The sequence below is a fragment of the Chiloscyllium punctatum genome, chromosome 36 (genome assembly GCF_047496795.1).
Source record: "Chiloscyllium punctatum isolate Juve2018m chromosome 36, sChiPun1.3, whole genome shotgun sequence".
In the NCBI taxonomy this organism is placed as follows: Eukaryota; Metazoa; Chordata; class Chondrichthyes; order Orectolobiformes; family Hemiscylliidae; genus Chiloscyllium; species Chiloscyllium punctatum.
Genome location: NC_092774.1, coordinates 71,065,619 through 71,081,420, shown reverse-complemented (window position 1 = coordinate 71,081,420; position 15,802 = coordinate 71,065,619). Strand labels below are relative to the sequence as shown.

Genomic DNA, 15,802 nt, shown 5'->3' with positions numbered 1-15,802 from the left:
GCCAGCACGCGGCCCATATACCTCCAAACCCTACCTATTCATATATCCATCCAAACGCCTCTTAAATGTTGCAATTGTACCAGTCTCCGCCACTTCCTCTGGCAGCTCATTCCATACACGCACCACCCCCTGCGAGAAAAAGGTGCCCGTTAGGTATCTTTTGTACCTTTCCACTCTCACCGTAAACCTATGCCCTCTAGTTCCTGACTCCCCGAGCCCAGGGAAAAGACTTTGCCTATTTATTCTATCCATGCCCCTCATAATTTAGTAAACCTCCATAAAGTCACCCTTCAACCTCCGACGTTCCAGAGAAAACAGCCCCAGCCTGTTTAATGTCAACTGGACTTCAGTCTGAGCAAGACTCAGCTGGTTCAAGAGGTAGGGCGGGGGCGGCGACCGCAGCGCGCCTCCCGTGTGGCTCGTTGGTCTAGGGGTATGATTCTCGCTTTGGGTCTTCGTCGACGCAGGCGTGCGTGAGCGCCCGAGTTCAAATCCCGGCTGAGCCCGCGTTTCATGACTTGTGTAAAAGTGCTTGTTTAATTTTCTCAAAAAACACCTTCGTAAAACGAGGTTGGGCTCCCTGGTTGGGCATTCCTCTGGTCCCAATGTCGAATTCAATAATTCTCGGGCCTGAAATCCATGGTATCCTCGTCCCTTCCACACACACCAAGCCTTGTTATCGCACAGTCTGTCATTACACACCACCTATTCTGAGCCACGAACAGTCTCCATTCACCCTCCCACGCGGATCGTTATCAACTCCTTTTCCTGTCCAACAGTTCTTCCCTCGCTTTGGGCTCTGTCCTGATCTATCATTTACTGCATCCACCTTCCTCCCATAATATCTCCTGCATATAAACCAACGTTTTCCCAATCACCATCAGTTCTGTGGAAGGGTCACCGGCAACTTCTATTTTTTGTTTCTGATATACAGCATCCGCAGTTCTTTCAGCTTTTAATTGAGGCAGAGTTGGAAATTGTTTCGAGAGATAGAAGGAGACAGGGGAGAGACAGAACAGATGTGAACTGTTGATCTCGGTTGTTATTTATCACGTAAGATCATTGCAGTGCGATCACTTCCCTTAAGTATCAATAGAGTGTGCAAGCCACCCGTGTGCTTGTGGCGCAGCGGTAGCGTGTCTGACTCCAAATCAGAAGGTTGCGTGTTCGAATCACGTCAGGCTCACTGACGTCATCTTCTTACATTTCAAATCAAGAAAGGGGTATGTTCACTCCGGATATCTGTTGAGCCAAATCACACAGGGGAAAACGGCTTCGACCTATCAACTAGAGTGGTTCCCAATGCGCAACTCCGCTCACCTCAACTGAAGAACTGGAAACAAATTACTCAGTGATTCAAAGGAATACTCAGTTTTGAATCTGCATTGTGGTATGTACCTTCGATAATGATGTCAAAACACCTTCATTGATGTGATGGAGTATCCTGTTGGGCAGAATATACCCGTTGTCATATTTCCTACGTTTTAATGATCCAACTCCGATTTCACTCAGAATCACAAAATGCGCAGACTGAGGTTACGCAGCCCACCTTAGATCTGCTGGTTCAACAATTACTTCACTTCCCCGCTTCCTGAAGTATCACCCTCAGAATTGAGCGTAATACAGGTGGAGGATTCATTCAGACTCGGATTGCGCGGGCGAAAAATACTTGTTCTCACTTTCAACACGTGTTTCCCGTCGCCGTGTTCACTGCAATGGCAACTCCGCGCCGTCCCGATTTCAGGCAGTCCGATCTTATTTAACGAAGCGGCTTTTGAGAAAATTCATCGGGCATTTTTAAGGTATGATGGTCTGCCTGGGATCAGAACCCAGGAACGCTCACACGGCTGCATATGCTCGAAGACCCAAGGCTGGAATCATATCCCAGACTAACGAGCCACCAGCCATGGGTGCAGCCCCCTCCCGAAGCAGCTGAGAAGAGGAGAAGACCACTCAGACCTCCAAAAGCACGTTTCCTGAATGGTGTCAGTTACGCGACAGTATCGGGATGATACGGGACATTAAGACACGAAGGAAGTCGTTTGAAAAGCAAGACAGAGTACCATCACAAAGAAAAGTCGCTCAAGGAGGCACTGAGCAAGTGCAGATGATGGTTTCGATCCATCGACCTCTACGTCATGGGCTCAGCACGCTCCCGCTGCGCCACTCTGCTCCCACGCACAGCGAGACGCTCCACAGGTCCCTTCAGCCTTTCGTCTGGCGCGTGGCATGCACGTTCGAGACTGATGTCAAAGATCTTCACTGCTCTCGTCTTCTCTGGCGTTGCGCAGACGTATGGAGGCTGTGTAAGTATCAACTTTTTCTAACTTCCCACATTCTCTTGTGATTTCACTCTGAATAGACGCCATGCGGCCCACCTTCGCTCTGCTGGGTCGACACAGTAATTAAACGTGGGTCTCTATTCGTATCATTCTCTTGCCTTCTCCAAGTAATTCTGCACATTGTTACTTTAAACATGACCACCGAATTCCCGTTTGCGTCTAATGAATCTGCCTCTTTGTCAGTGTCAGTTAGGGATTTACTGACCCCAACCACTCCCTGTATGAAAGCATTCTTCCGAATGTCACTTTTGGTTCTTTTCCTCATGACTTTTAAACTCTGCCGAATCGTTGCCGATCCTTTCGGGCGTGGGAACATTTTGACGACATTACTTTCTCTGTCTAGACTTCGCATGACTTGAAAAGCTTCAATCGGACCAGATTTCCAACTTCCGTACTCCGAAGAGAGCTGTCCCAAATTTCCAATCGACCCTCATCGCTGACATCCCTCAAACACTGCACCACTCACGTCAACTTATTCAACGCTATCTCCAATCATTTCACTTCGTTGCTTTCTGTCCCATTGGTCCTCCAGGGAGCCCAACCTCGTTTTACGAAGGTGCTTTTTGAGAAAATTAAACGAGCACTTTCGCCCGACTCACGAAACTCGGGCTCGTCCGGGTTTTGAACCCGGGACCTCTCGCACGTCTGGGTCGACGAAGACCCAAAGCGAGAATCACACCCCTAGACCAACGAGCCACACGGTTGACGCGCCGGCGTCCCTGCCCCCTCTCTACCTCTTGAACCAGCTGAGTCTTGCTCAGAGTAAAGTTCCAGGTGACATTGAACAGGCTGGGGCTGTTTTCTCTGGAACGTCGGAGGTTGGAGGGTGACTTTATGGAGGTTTACAAAATTATGAGGGGCATGGATAGGATAGATAGGCAAAGTCTTTTCCCTGGGGTCGGTGAGTCAAGAACTAGAAGGCTTTAGGGTTTAGGGTGAGAGGGGAAAGATATAAAAGAGACCTAAGGGGCAACTTTTTCACGCAGGGGGTGGTGCGTGTATGGAATGAGCTGCCAGAGAAAGTGGCGGAGATTGGTACAATTGCAATATTTAAGAGGCGTTTGGATGGATATATGAATAGGAAGGGTTTGGAGGTATATGGGCCGGGTGCTGGCAGCTGGGATTAGATTGGGGTGGGATATCTGGTCGGCATGGACGGGTTGGATCGAAGGGTCTGTTTCCATGCTGTACATCTCTATGACTGTATGAACAGCTGCTTCTCATTCTGTCTCTCTGCTGCCGTTTGCCCGTCCCCAGGAACCGGGCACTCTCTACTGGCAGAAAATTAAACCGTTTTCTTTCTCAACTTTTCTCTGACACCGGAGTGACCAGTGACAAGTATTGCTCTCCTCAACATAGGGCACAGAGAACAGGAGAAGACCCCGCAGACCTCCACGAGTGTGTCATCTCAACTCTGCATACTGGGCCTGTGTATCAATGTGAAATATTTACGTCGAAGTTTTTTGGGAAGCAGATCAGAAGGCGAGGTGCACAACAGTGCGCCGTTATACGGGAAAGCTGCTAAACTCGACATTGAGTGAAGAGGGAAGATGGTTTCCCTTCTGGGTTATGCTCCCATCACGCACCGGCAGACGTATCGCCGACGAACAGATATTAACTCTGTCTAAATTGCCACATTCTGTTTTTCCGAACCGTGATTTCACTCAGAAGCACAATTTACCTGCTCCCTCCTGAATATCCTTCCAGGCTCGAACATACCTTCCAGGTGAAGCAGCACTTTACCCGCACATTTGCCGCAACCTCGTCGACTGCATTCGCTGCTCACAGTGTCATTTCCCCAATGGAGCACGAAGTATAAACTGGATGACTGCTTCGCAGAACATCTCGGTTCTGCCCGCAAAAAAAGGCCCTGAGCTTCTGATTTCCTGCCACTTTAACACGCCACCATGTTCCCGGGCCAACATCTGTGTCTCAGGCTTACAGCAGTGTTCCAGCAAAGCTCAGCTCCAGACGGAAGAACAACGCCTCATATTCCACTTCAAAACCCTACAGCCCTCCGGTCTTCAAGATCGAGTTCCATGACTTTAGGGCCTGAAATCCCCCATGTCCTTGACCCCTACCACACACATACGAGCCCTTGTTATCACATAGTCTGCTCCGACACGCTACTTATTGTTAGCCACTAACGGTCTCCATTAACAGTTATTCACCCTCCCACACGGATCATTATTCACTCCTTTGTCCCTCCTATTGTTCTCTCTCTGAGCTGGCGGGAAAGAGAGCAACGTACACTGGAGACTCTGAGCCAGCTGAAACTTGCTCAGTGTGAAATACATTCCACTTTGCTCCAAGAATTGCAAGCAGCAAAGAGTTTGCAGAACATCTGCTTGTCATTCTGTCCCCGGGATGCGGTTTCTGACATGCGGATCGTCTTGTCATTCACGTCGGAACTGACTTGGCGAACTACTGCAGGGAAGGCACGAAACCACAAGGTGTGTGTTTCTATTTTATCAGTTCATTGGCATCTCAGAGAAGTGGTTTTGCGATTCAGTTCATAGGAAACCGACGAAGAACAGGAGAAGACCACTCAGACCTCCAAAAGCACGTTCCTTGAACGGTTTGAAAGGCAAGGTGCTAAACAGAGTGCCATCGCAAAGGCAAGTCGCTCAAGGAGGCACTGAACAATAGCAGAGGATGGTTTCAATACATCGACCTCTGGGTTATGGGCCCAGCACGCTCCCGCTGCGCCACTCTGCTCGGACGCGCAGCGTGACGCTCCAGAGGTCCCTTCAGCCTTTCGTCTGGCGCGTGGCATGCACGTTCGAGACTGATGTCAAAGATCTTCACTGCTCTCGTCTTCTCTGGCGTTGCGCAGACGTATGGAGGCTGTGTAAGTATCAACTTTTTCTAACTTCCCACATTCTCTTGTGATTTCAATCTGAATAGACGCCATGCGGCCCACCTTCGCTCTGCTGGGTCGACACAGTAAGTAAACATGGGTCTCTATTCGTATCATTCTCTTGCCTTCTCCAAGTAATTCTGCACATTGTTACTTTAAACATGACCACCGAATTCCCGTTTGTGTCTAATGAATCTGCCTCTTTGTCAGTGTCAGTTAGGGATTTACTGACCCCAACCACTCCCTGTATGAAAGCATTCTTCCTAATGTCACTTTTGGTTCTTTTGCTCATGAGTTTAAAACTCTGCCGAATCGTTGCCGATCCTTTCAGGCGTGGGAACATTTTGACTACGTTACTTTCTCTGTCTAGACTTCGCATGACTTGAAAAGCTTCAATCGGGTCAGATTTCAAACTTCCGTACTCCGAAGAGAGCTGTCCCAAATTTCCAATCGACCCTCATCGCTGACATCCCTCAAACACTGCACCACTCACGTCAACTTATTCAACGCTATCTCCAATCATTTCACTTCGCTGCTTTCTGTCCCATTGGTCCTCCAGGGAGCCCAACCTCGTTTTACGAAGGTGCTTTTTGAGAAAATTAAACAAGCATTTTCGCGCAAGTCATGAAACTCGCGCTCGCCCGGGATTTGAACCAGGAATGTCTCGCTCGTCTGCGTCGACGAAGACCCAAAGCGCGAATCATACCCCTAGACCAACGAGCCACACGGTCGGCGCGCCGCAGTCCCTGCCCCCGCCCTACCTCTTGAACCAGCCGAGTCTTGCTCATCGTAAAGTCCAGTTGACATTGAACAGGCTGGGGCTGTTTTCTCTGGAACGTCGGAGGTTGAAGGGTAACTTTATGGAGGTTTACAAAATTATGAGGGGCATGGATAGGATAAATAGCCAAAGTCTTTTCTCTGTGATCGGGGAGTCAAGAACTAGAGGGCATAGGTTAAGGGTGAGAGGGGAAAGATATAAAAGAGATCCTCGGGGCAACTTTTTCACGCAGAGGGTGGTGCGTGTATGGAATGAGCTGCCAGAGAAAGTGGCGGAGACTGGTACAATTGCAACATTTAAGAGGCGTTTGGATGGATATTTGAATAGGAAGGGTTTGGAGGTATATGGGCCGGGTGCTGGCAGCTGGGATTAGATTGGGGTGGGATATCTGGTCGGCATGGACGGGTTGGACCGAAGGCTCTGTTTCCATGCTGTACATCTATATGACTGTATGAACAGCTGCTTCTCATTCTGTCTCTCTGCTGCCGTTTGCCCGTCCCCAGGAACCGGGCCCTCTCTACTGGCAGAAAATTAAACCGTTTTCTTTCTCAACTTTTCTCTGACACCGGAGTGACCAGTGACCAGTATTGCCCTCCTCAACATAGGGTACAGAGAACAGGAGAAGACCCCGCAGACGTCCACGAGTGTGTCATCTCAACTCTGCATACTGGGCCTGTGTATCAATGTGAAATGTTTACGTCGAAATTTTTGGGAAGCAGATGAGAAGGAGAGCTGCACAACAGTGCGCCGTTATCCGGGAAAGCTGCTAAACTCGACATTGAGTGAAGAGGGAAGATGGTTTCCCTTCTGGGTTATGCTCCCATCGCCCACCGGCAGACATATCGCCGACAAGCAAATACTAACTCTGTCTAAATTGCCACATTCTGTTTTTACGAACCGTGATTTCACTCAGAAGCACAATTTACCTGCTCCCTCCAGAATATCCTTCCAGGCTCGAACATACCTTCCAGGTGAAGCAGCACTTTATCTGCACATTTGCCGCAACCTAGTCTACTGCATTCGCTGCTCACAGCGTCGTTTCCCCAACGGAGCATGAAGTATAAACTGGATGACTGCTTCGCAGAACATCGCGGTTCTGCCCGCGAAAAAAGGCCCTGAGCTTTGTGCTTTCCTGCCACTTTAACACGCCACCATGTTCCCGGGCCAACATCTCTGTCTCAGGCTTACAGCAGTGTTCCAGCAAAGCTCAGCTCCAGATGAAAGAACAACGCCTCATATTCGACTTCAAAACCCTACAGCCCTCCGGTCTTCAAGATCGAGTTCCATGACTTTAGGGCCTGAAATCCCCAATGTCCTTGACCCCTACCACACACATACGAGCCCTTGTTATCACATAGTTTGCTACGACACGCTACTTATTGTTAGCCACTAACGGTCTCCATTAACAGTTATTCACCCTCCCACACGGATCGTTATTCACTCCTTTGTCCCTCCTATTGTTCTCTCTCTGAGCTGGCGGGAAAGAGAGCAATGTACACTGGAGACTCTGAGCCAGCTGAAACTTGCTCACTGTGAAATACATTCCACTTTGCTCCCAGAATTGCAAGCAGCAAAGTGTTTCCAGAACATCAGCTTGTCATTCTGTCCCCGGGATGCGGTTTCTGACATGCGAATCGTCTTGTCATTCACTTCGGAACGGTCTTGGCAGGGAAGGCACGAAACCACAAGGTACGCGTTTTCAATTTTATCAGCTCATTGGCATCTCAGAGAAGTGGTTTTGCGATTCAGCTCAGAGGAAACCTACGAAGAACAGGAGAAGACCACTCAGACCTCCAAAAGCACGCTGTGAGTTTCGATATGATCCGGAACACTCAGGAAGTCGTTTGAAAAGCAAGATGCGGAACAGAGTGACATCTCGAAGGAAAGAGGCTCAACGAGGCTCTGAAAAGTAGCAGATGGCGGTTTCGATCCATCGAGCCCTGGGATATGGGCCCAGCACGCTCACCCTGCGCCACTCTGTTTTTTCGCAGAGTGTGTCTTTCCACAGGTCCCTTCAGCCTTTCGTCTGGCGCGTGGCATGCACGTTCGAGACTGATGTCAAAGATCTTCACTGCTCTCGTCTTCTCTGGCGTTGCGCAGACGTATGGAGGCTGTGTAAGTATCAACTTTTTCTAACTTCCCACATTCTCTTGTGATTTCACTCTGAATAGACGCCATGCGGCCCACCTTCGCTCTGCTGGGTCGACACAGTAAGTAAACATGGGTCTCTATTCGTATCATTCTCTTGCCTTCTCCAAGTAATTCTGCACATTGTTACTTTAAACATGACCACCGAATTCCCGTTTGTGTCTAATGAATCTGCCTCTTTGTCAGTGTCAGTTAGGGATTTACTGACCCCAACCACTCCCTGTATGAAAGCATTCTTCCTAATGTCACTTTTGGTTCTTTTGCTCATGAGTTTAAAACTCTGCCGAATCGTTGCCGATCCTTTCAGGCGTGGGAACATTTTGACTACGTTACTTTCTCTGTCTAGACTTCGCATGACTTGAAAAGCTTCAATCGGGTCAGATTTCAAACTTCCGTACTCCGAAGAGAGCTGTCCCAAATTTCCAATCGACCCTCATCGCTGACATCCCTCAAACACTGCACCACTCACGTCAACTTATTCAACGCTATCTCCAATCATTTCACTTCGCTGCTTTCTGTCCCATTGGTCCTCCAGGGAGCCCAACCTCGTTTTACGAAGGTGCTTTTTGAGAAAATTAAACAAGCATTTTCGCGCAAGTCATGAAACTCGCGCTCGCCCGGGATTTGAACCAGGAATGTCTCGCTCGTCTGCGTCGACGAAGACCCAAAGCGCGAATCATACCCCTAGACCAACGAGCCACACGGTCGGCGCGCCGCAGTCCCTGCCCCCGCCCTACCTCTTGAACCAGCCGAGTCTTGCTCATCGTAAAGTCCAGTTGACATTGAACAGGCTGGGGCTGTTTTCTCTGGAACGTCGGAGGTTGAAGGGTAACTTTATGGAGGTTTACAAAATTATGAGGGGCATGGATAGGATAAATAGCCAAAGTCTTTTCTCTGTGATCGGGGAGTCAAGAACTAGAGGGCATAGGTTAAGGGTGAGAGGGGAAAGATATAAAAGAGATCCTCGGGGCAACTTTTTCACGCAGAGGGTGGTGCGTGTATGGAATGAGCTGCCAGAGAAAGTGGCGGAGACTGGTACAATTGCAACATTTAAGAGGCGTTTGGATGGATATTTGAATAGGAAGGGTTTGGAGGTATATGAGCCGGGTGCTGGCAGCTGGGATTAGATTGGGGTGGGATATCTGGTCGGCATGGACGGGTTGGACCGAAGGCTCTGTTTCCATGCTGTACATCTATATGACTGTATGAACAGCTGCTTCTCATTCTGTCTCTCTGCTGCCGTTTGCCCGTCCCCAGGAACCGGGCCTCTCTACTGGCAGAAAATTAAACCGTTTTCTTTCTCAACTTTTCTCTGACACCGGAGTGACCAGTGACCAGTATTGCCCTCCTCAACATAGGGTACAGAGAACAGGAGAAGACCCCGCAGACGTCCACGAGTGTGTCATCTCAACTCTGCATACTGGGCCTGTGTATCAATGTGAAATGTTTACGTCGAAATTTTTGGGAAGCAGATGAGAAGGAGAGCTGCACAACAGTGCGCCGTTATCCGGGAAAGCTGCTAAACTCGACATTGAGTGAAGAGGGAAGATGGTTTCCCTTCTGGGTTATGCTCCCATCGCCCACCGGCAGACATATCGCCGACAAGCAAATACTAACTCTGTCTAAATTGCCACATTCTGTTTTTACGAACCGTGATTTCACTCAGAAGCACAATTTACCTGCTCCCTCCAGAATATCCTTCCAGGCTCGAACATACCTTCCAGGTGAAGCAGCACTTTATCTGCACATTTGCCGCAACCTAGTCTACTGCATTCGCTGCTCACAGCGTCGTTTCCCCAACGGAGCATGAAGTATAAACTGGATGACTGCTTCGCAGAACATCGCGGTTCTGCCCGCGAAAAAAGGCCCTGAGCTTTGTGCTTTCCTGCCACTTTAACACGCCACCATGTTCCCGGGCCAACATCTCTGTCTCAGGCTTACAGCAGTGTTCCAGCAAAGCTCAGCTCCAGATGAAAGAACAACGCCTCATATTCGACTTCAAAACCCTACAGCCCTCCGGTCTTCAAGATCGAGTTCCATGACTTTAGGGCCTGAAATCCCCAATGTCCTTGACCCCTACCACACACATACGAGCCCTTGTTATCACATAGTTTGCTACGACACGCTACTTATTGTTAGCCACTAACGGTCTCCATTAACAGTTATTCACCCTCCCACACGGATCGTTATTCACTCCTTTGTCCCTCCTATTGTTCTCTCTCTGAGCTGGCGGGAAAGAGAGCAATGTACACTGGAGACTCTGAGCCAGCTGAAACTTGCTCACTGTGAAATACATTCCACTTTGCTCCCAGAATTGCAAGCAGCAAAGTGTTTCCAGAACATCAGCTTGTCATTCTGTCCCCGGGATGCGGTTTCTGACATGCGAATCGTCTTGTCATTCACTTCGGAACGGTCTTGGCAGGGAAGGCACGAAACCACAAGGTACGCGTTTTCAATTTTATCAGCTCATTGGCATCTCAGAGAAGTGGTTTTGCGATTCAGCTCAGAGGAAACCTACGAAGAACAGGAGAAGACCACTCAGACCTCCAAAAGCACGCTGTGAGTTTCGATATGATCCGGAACACTCAGGAAGTCGTTTGAAAAGCAAGATGCTGAACAGAGTGACATCTCGAAGGAAAGAGGCTCAACGAGGCTCTGAAAAATAGCAGATGGCGGTTTCGATCCATCGAGCCCTGGGATATGGGCCCAGCACGCTCACCCTGCGCCACTCTGCTTTTTCGCAGAGTGTGTCTTTCCACAGGTCCCTTCCACCTTTCGTCTGGCGCGTGGCATGCACCTCAGAGACTGATGTCAAAGATCTTCACTGCTGTCGTCTTATATGGTGTTGCGCAGACGTCTGGAGGCTGTGTAAGTATCAACTTTTTCTAACTTCCCACATTCTCTTGTGATTTCACTCTGAATAGACGCCATGCGGCCCACCTTCGCTCTGCTGGGTCGACACAGTAAGTAAACGTGGGTCTCTATTCGTATCATTCTCGTGCCTTCTCCATGTAATTCTGCACATTGTTACTTTAAACATGATCACCGAATTCCCGTTTGCGTGTAATGAATCTGCCTCTTTGTCAGTGTCAGTTAGGGATTTACTGACCCCCAACCACTCCCTGTACGAAAGCATTCTTCCTAATGTCACTTTTGGTTCTTTTCCTCATGACTTTAAAACTCTGCCGAATCGTTGCCTATCCTTCCAGGCTCGAACATACTTTCCAGGTGAAGCAGCACTTTACCTGCACATTTGCCACAACCTCGTCTACTGCATTCGCTCGTCCTCGTGAGTTTAAATCTCTGCCGAATCACTATAGATTCTTTCAGGCATGGGAGCATTTTCACAGCATTATTTCCTGTTTCTAGGCCCCTACTGACTTGGAAAACTTCGGTTCTCTGAGGAGAGCTGGCGCAATTTTACAATCTACCTTGATTGATGACATTTTTACTTTATTCCTCAAACACCGCACCACTTACATCAACCTGTTCAACGCGATCTCCAACCATTTCACTTCCCTGTTTTCTGCCTCATTCATACTCCAAGCAGCCCAACCTCGTTTCACGAAGGTGCTTTTTGAGAAAATTAATGGGGCATTTTTGCACAAATCAAGTTAAGCGACACAGCCTCGTCGCGCACAAGTCTGCACAGTTAAAGACTCGACGTGAGAATCATGCCCCGAGACCAACAAGCCAAACAGCGGCTATTTCCCCACCTCACACCTCTTAAGCCAGCTGAGACTTGCTCAGTGTGAAGTACATTTGACATTGCTCTCAGAATTGCAAGTGACGAAGAGTTTCCAGAACAGCTGCTTCTCATTCTGTCTCCCTGCTGCTCGTTGTCCCGTCCCCAGGAATCGGGCTCCCTCAACTGTTTCAAAACTTTTCTCTGACACCCGAGTGTCCAGTGACAAGCATTGCCCTCCTCAACATAGGATACAGAGAACAGGAGACCACTCAGAGGTTGTCACCTCTGGGCCAGTATATCATTGTGAAATATTTATGGCGAAGCTTTTTTGGGAAGCAGATGAGAAGGCAAGGTGCAGAACAGAGCGCCGTTACACGGGAAAGCTGCTAAAGACGACGTTGAATGAATAGGAGAGAATGGTTTCTCTTCTGGGTTATGATCCCAACACGCACCCGTTGTGCCATTCTCCTGCATTGCCCGGCAGTTTTTCCAGAGAAGTATTCAGCTTTTCATCTGGCGTGTGGCAGGCACGTTTGAGAATGACGTCAGAAGATCTTCACTGCTGTCGTGTCATTTGCTGTTGTACCGACATATCGTCGATGTGCAAATATAAACTCTGTCTAAATTCCCACATTCTGTTTTTCGAACTGTGATTTCGCTCAGAATCACTAATTTTCAAAACTCACAATATTCAAACTTTAACAAAGTGCTCATAGAAATGATTAGTGAACACCTGGAAGAAATTCTTCCAAACTTACCTGGGAATTTTCGCTTTGAGGGGTCTTGAACTTTGTGGAAGGAAGGGAAGTTTGCCTCGAGGCTGTTTAATGTGGAGATGCGTTCTCCATGTAAACTGGTCGTAGTTGACCATCCCAGTGCTTCCCGATGCAGGGCTGCCTGACCCCCAGGGAGGTTTACTTGTAGCAACTGGAGTGAATCCAGAGAGGGAGCAGATTCTGCAAAGGTGCTCAAATACTTTCTATCTCTCCTTTCGGTCTTTTCCTTGTGTATTCCCTCAGTTTGGCACGTATGCAGTTTGCACCCTTGAAAATGATTGCTTTTTTCCCCATGTTCACAATTAAAAGTGTAGTTTCTCATGGAACTGAGCCACATTGAAAGGATTGGCATATTGATATATATATATATATATATATATATATATATATATATATATATGTGTACACGTATTTAGTTTAAGATTAGATTAGATTTGAATGAAGTTTTCCTCTAAACACACCTAAGCCTATCTGGCTGCATGAGGGATTTCAGGTTTCTGTGTGCTGGGTATTATGTGATCAGCAGGCATCTGGCAAAATACAGGAACTGCCACCTATATTATGTTCGTTTAAGTGTACTGCCAATTATCACTTATTTTGTGATTTTTTTTCCAGGAAGACGTGCCGAAAGAAATCTGAAAACAAATGATACATCAAGTTCTGACAGAGCCGCTTGATTCATTGGGACTTGAATATCAGCAACCATTCCAATCAAGAAGACATGGTTGCTTTTGTTTGCTTGAGAGATTTTGGACACTGGCGTGGCAGGAAGAACACTCAGAACAGTGAGGGAGATTCAGTGCGCTGACTGTGAAAAGTGCTTGACACCATTTACTCAGCTTGGGGGAATCAAAGTCTCATCCCTCACGGTGGGAAAGACGACGTCCCCGTTCTGATTGTAATTTCAAACCCAGACCAACACAAGGAAAGCTCCCCCAATGGAGAAATTTTGGAAATGTGGGGACTGAGGGAAAGGATTCCCTTCCCCATCCGTGTTGGAAACCCACAGACGTATTCACAGCGGGGAGAGGCCATTCACCTGCTCGGTGTGCAGGAAGTGCTTCAGTCGGATCAGCCATCTGGAGACGCACCAGTGGGTCCACAAGTGAGCGAAGCCATTCACGTGCCCCATGTCCGGAAGGGGGTTCACTCAGTCAGCTGCACTGCTGACCCACCAGTGGGTCCACACCGGAGAGAGGCCATTCACCTGCTGTCAGTTCCAAAAGGGCTTCACCTGCTCTTCCCACCTGTGGAGGCACCAGCGCGTTCACGTGCCATCGCAGGGGGGATGGAAGGAGCGATGGCCGAGCGCCGCTAACAACCCACCTCTGGGGACTCTCAGGTTCGAATCTCGCCGCAGCAGATGGCAGAATTGGGATTCGGTCAGTCATCTGGACTTCAGAATCTAAGGATGAAACCGTTTTTAGAGGGCAAAAACCCATCTGATTCATTCATGTCCTTTTCAGTGATGGAAACTGCCGTTGCGCGAAAGGATTCACTCAGTCATCCCAGCTGCATGCTTTACCCGGCTGTACGAAGGATCCAGTTACAAAGGGACAACTCAACGAACCAATAATAAAGAAAGTGTGGTGGGGGGAGTGGGGGGTGAGTGTGCGCACTTTGAGCTTGAGGTGCTTTTTTTTAAAGAAAAGCTACTTTTTGTACGCCTTGTGATGTGGAGATCTGAAGCTGTAACAAAGTTGGGTCGCAGTAAAGGTTACCTGAACTTACTGCCAGGCTTAAACTATTTCAGAATCCTGAAGAGGAGTTGTTGGACTCGAAATTTTAACTCTGCTTTCTCTCCACAGATGCTTCCAGTCCTGCTGAGTTTTTCCAGTGTTCTCAGTTTTTGTTTCAGATTTCCAGCATCCACAGTTCTTTGTCTTATTTATCAAATTCAATTCTAGCCCTTCACAAGTGTCTGGAACTTCATCTCCCTGATCGACAAACTATTCACTTACCCTAGAAATGACCGCTACCTTCTTATCAAAGTAGACCCCTTTGTTGCAAAATGATTGTTCAATTCTGTGACCAAAATTATTGCATTCGTAATTACTTACACCAGGGACTCTCAATATCTCAGGCCAGAGCACAGCTCGATTATTTCAGACAGTACATTTATGTGATTTGATGCAATTCCCTATTCCTTACTTTGCCAGCGTGTTGCTGGGAATGGAGGGTTTGAATTAAGAAGAAGCTGGGACATTTTTCCAACAGAGCCGAGCAAGTTGACAGATAACTTTATCGAGATTTTTAAAATCAGGAGGGGGACAGATAAGGTGTCATTTCCAGGAGGCTCAGAATATTTTGTTGCTCCAGAAGGTGTAAAAGGGGGTCAAAGCTTCAACAGAAATCTAGCAGAGCTGAGAACAGACAACATTTAACTCTGTGGGAACAGGGAGATCAGAGGACAGAGAAATCAGGACCTGAAATCCGAGCTGACACCAGACTACCATGTTATCAGTGCTTTGATTAGCAGTGCCCACCCTCTACCTTTACTGAGCCTCTCACTCGACTTGAATGCCACATCTCCCCTCTATATTCCGGATCCAATCCTTGTCATTCTGAAGCCATATCTCTGTAAGGAGTCTCTGATCATAATTATTCTCTTCAATGTGTGCAATCAATTAATTCGCTTTTTTTACAATGCTGCTTTTAGTTTTATTTTTTGTGATGGTGAGAATCCAGTTTTGATTGCTCATACATTTATTCTCCTTGTCCCTTTCTCTCATTCTCTGGTGTTTGGTTTCCACATCACTACATTGCTCACTGCTCTTGATTTCGATTGGCTATGCTAAATTGCCTAGTGTCCAGGGATGTGCAGGTTAGGTGGGTTAGCCATGGGAAACGCAGGATGATCGTTTCAAAGTAATAGAAGGAGTAGGCCATTTGGCCCATCGACCCTGCTCCGCCATTCATTACAATCATGGCGGATCGATCAATCGTTTCAGCTCCTCCTAATTGCATTATCCCAACTTCCCTTAATTCCCTTACTACGCAAAAAAAACCCATCCAACAGTGTCTTAATGAAGCTGCCTCTACTGCTTCTTTGAGCACAGAATTCCATTAATTTACCATTAACCGCATCGGTCCTGCCCTGAGTTGCCTCATCAAAATGCAACAGCTCATATTTGTCTAAATTAAACTCCATCCACGACTCCTTGGCCCATTGGCTCATCTGATCAATTATAATTTATATTAAACTTTCTT

The 15,802-nt window shown here is 47.8% G+C and overlaps 1 non-coding gene across 1 annotated transcript; it reads left to right on the top strand.

Annotated features, from left to right (window-relative positions):
* The first annotated feature begins 1,114 nt into the window (after positions 1–1,114).
* On the top strand, positions 1,115–1,186 carry trnaw-cca (transfer RNA tryptophan (anticodon CCA)). The gene has a single exon. It is a non-coding gene; the product is annotated as a tRNA-Trp (tRNA).
* Positions 1,187–15,802: the final 14,616 nt, after the last annotated feature.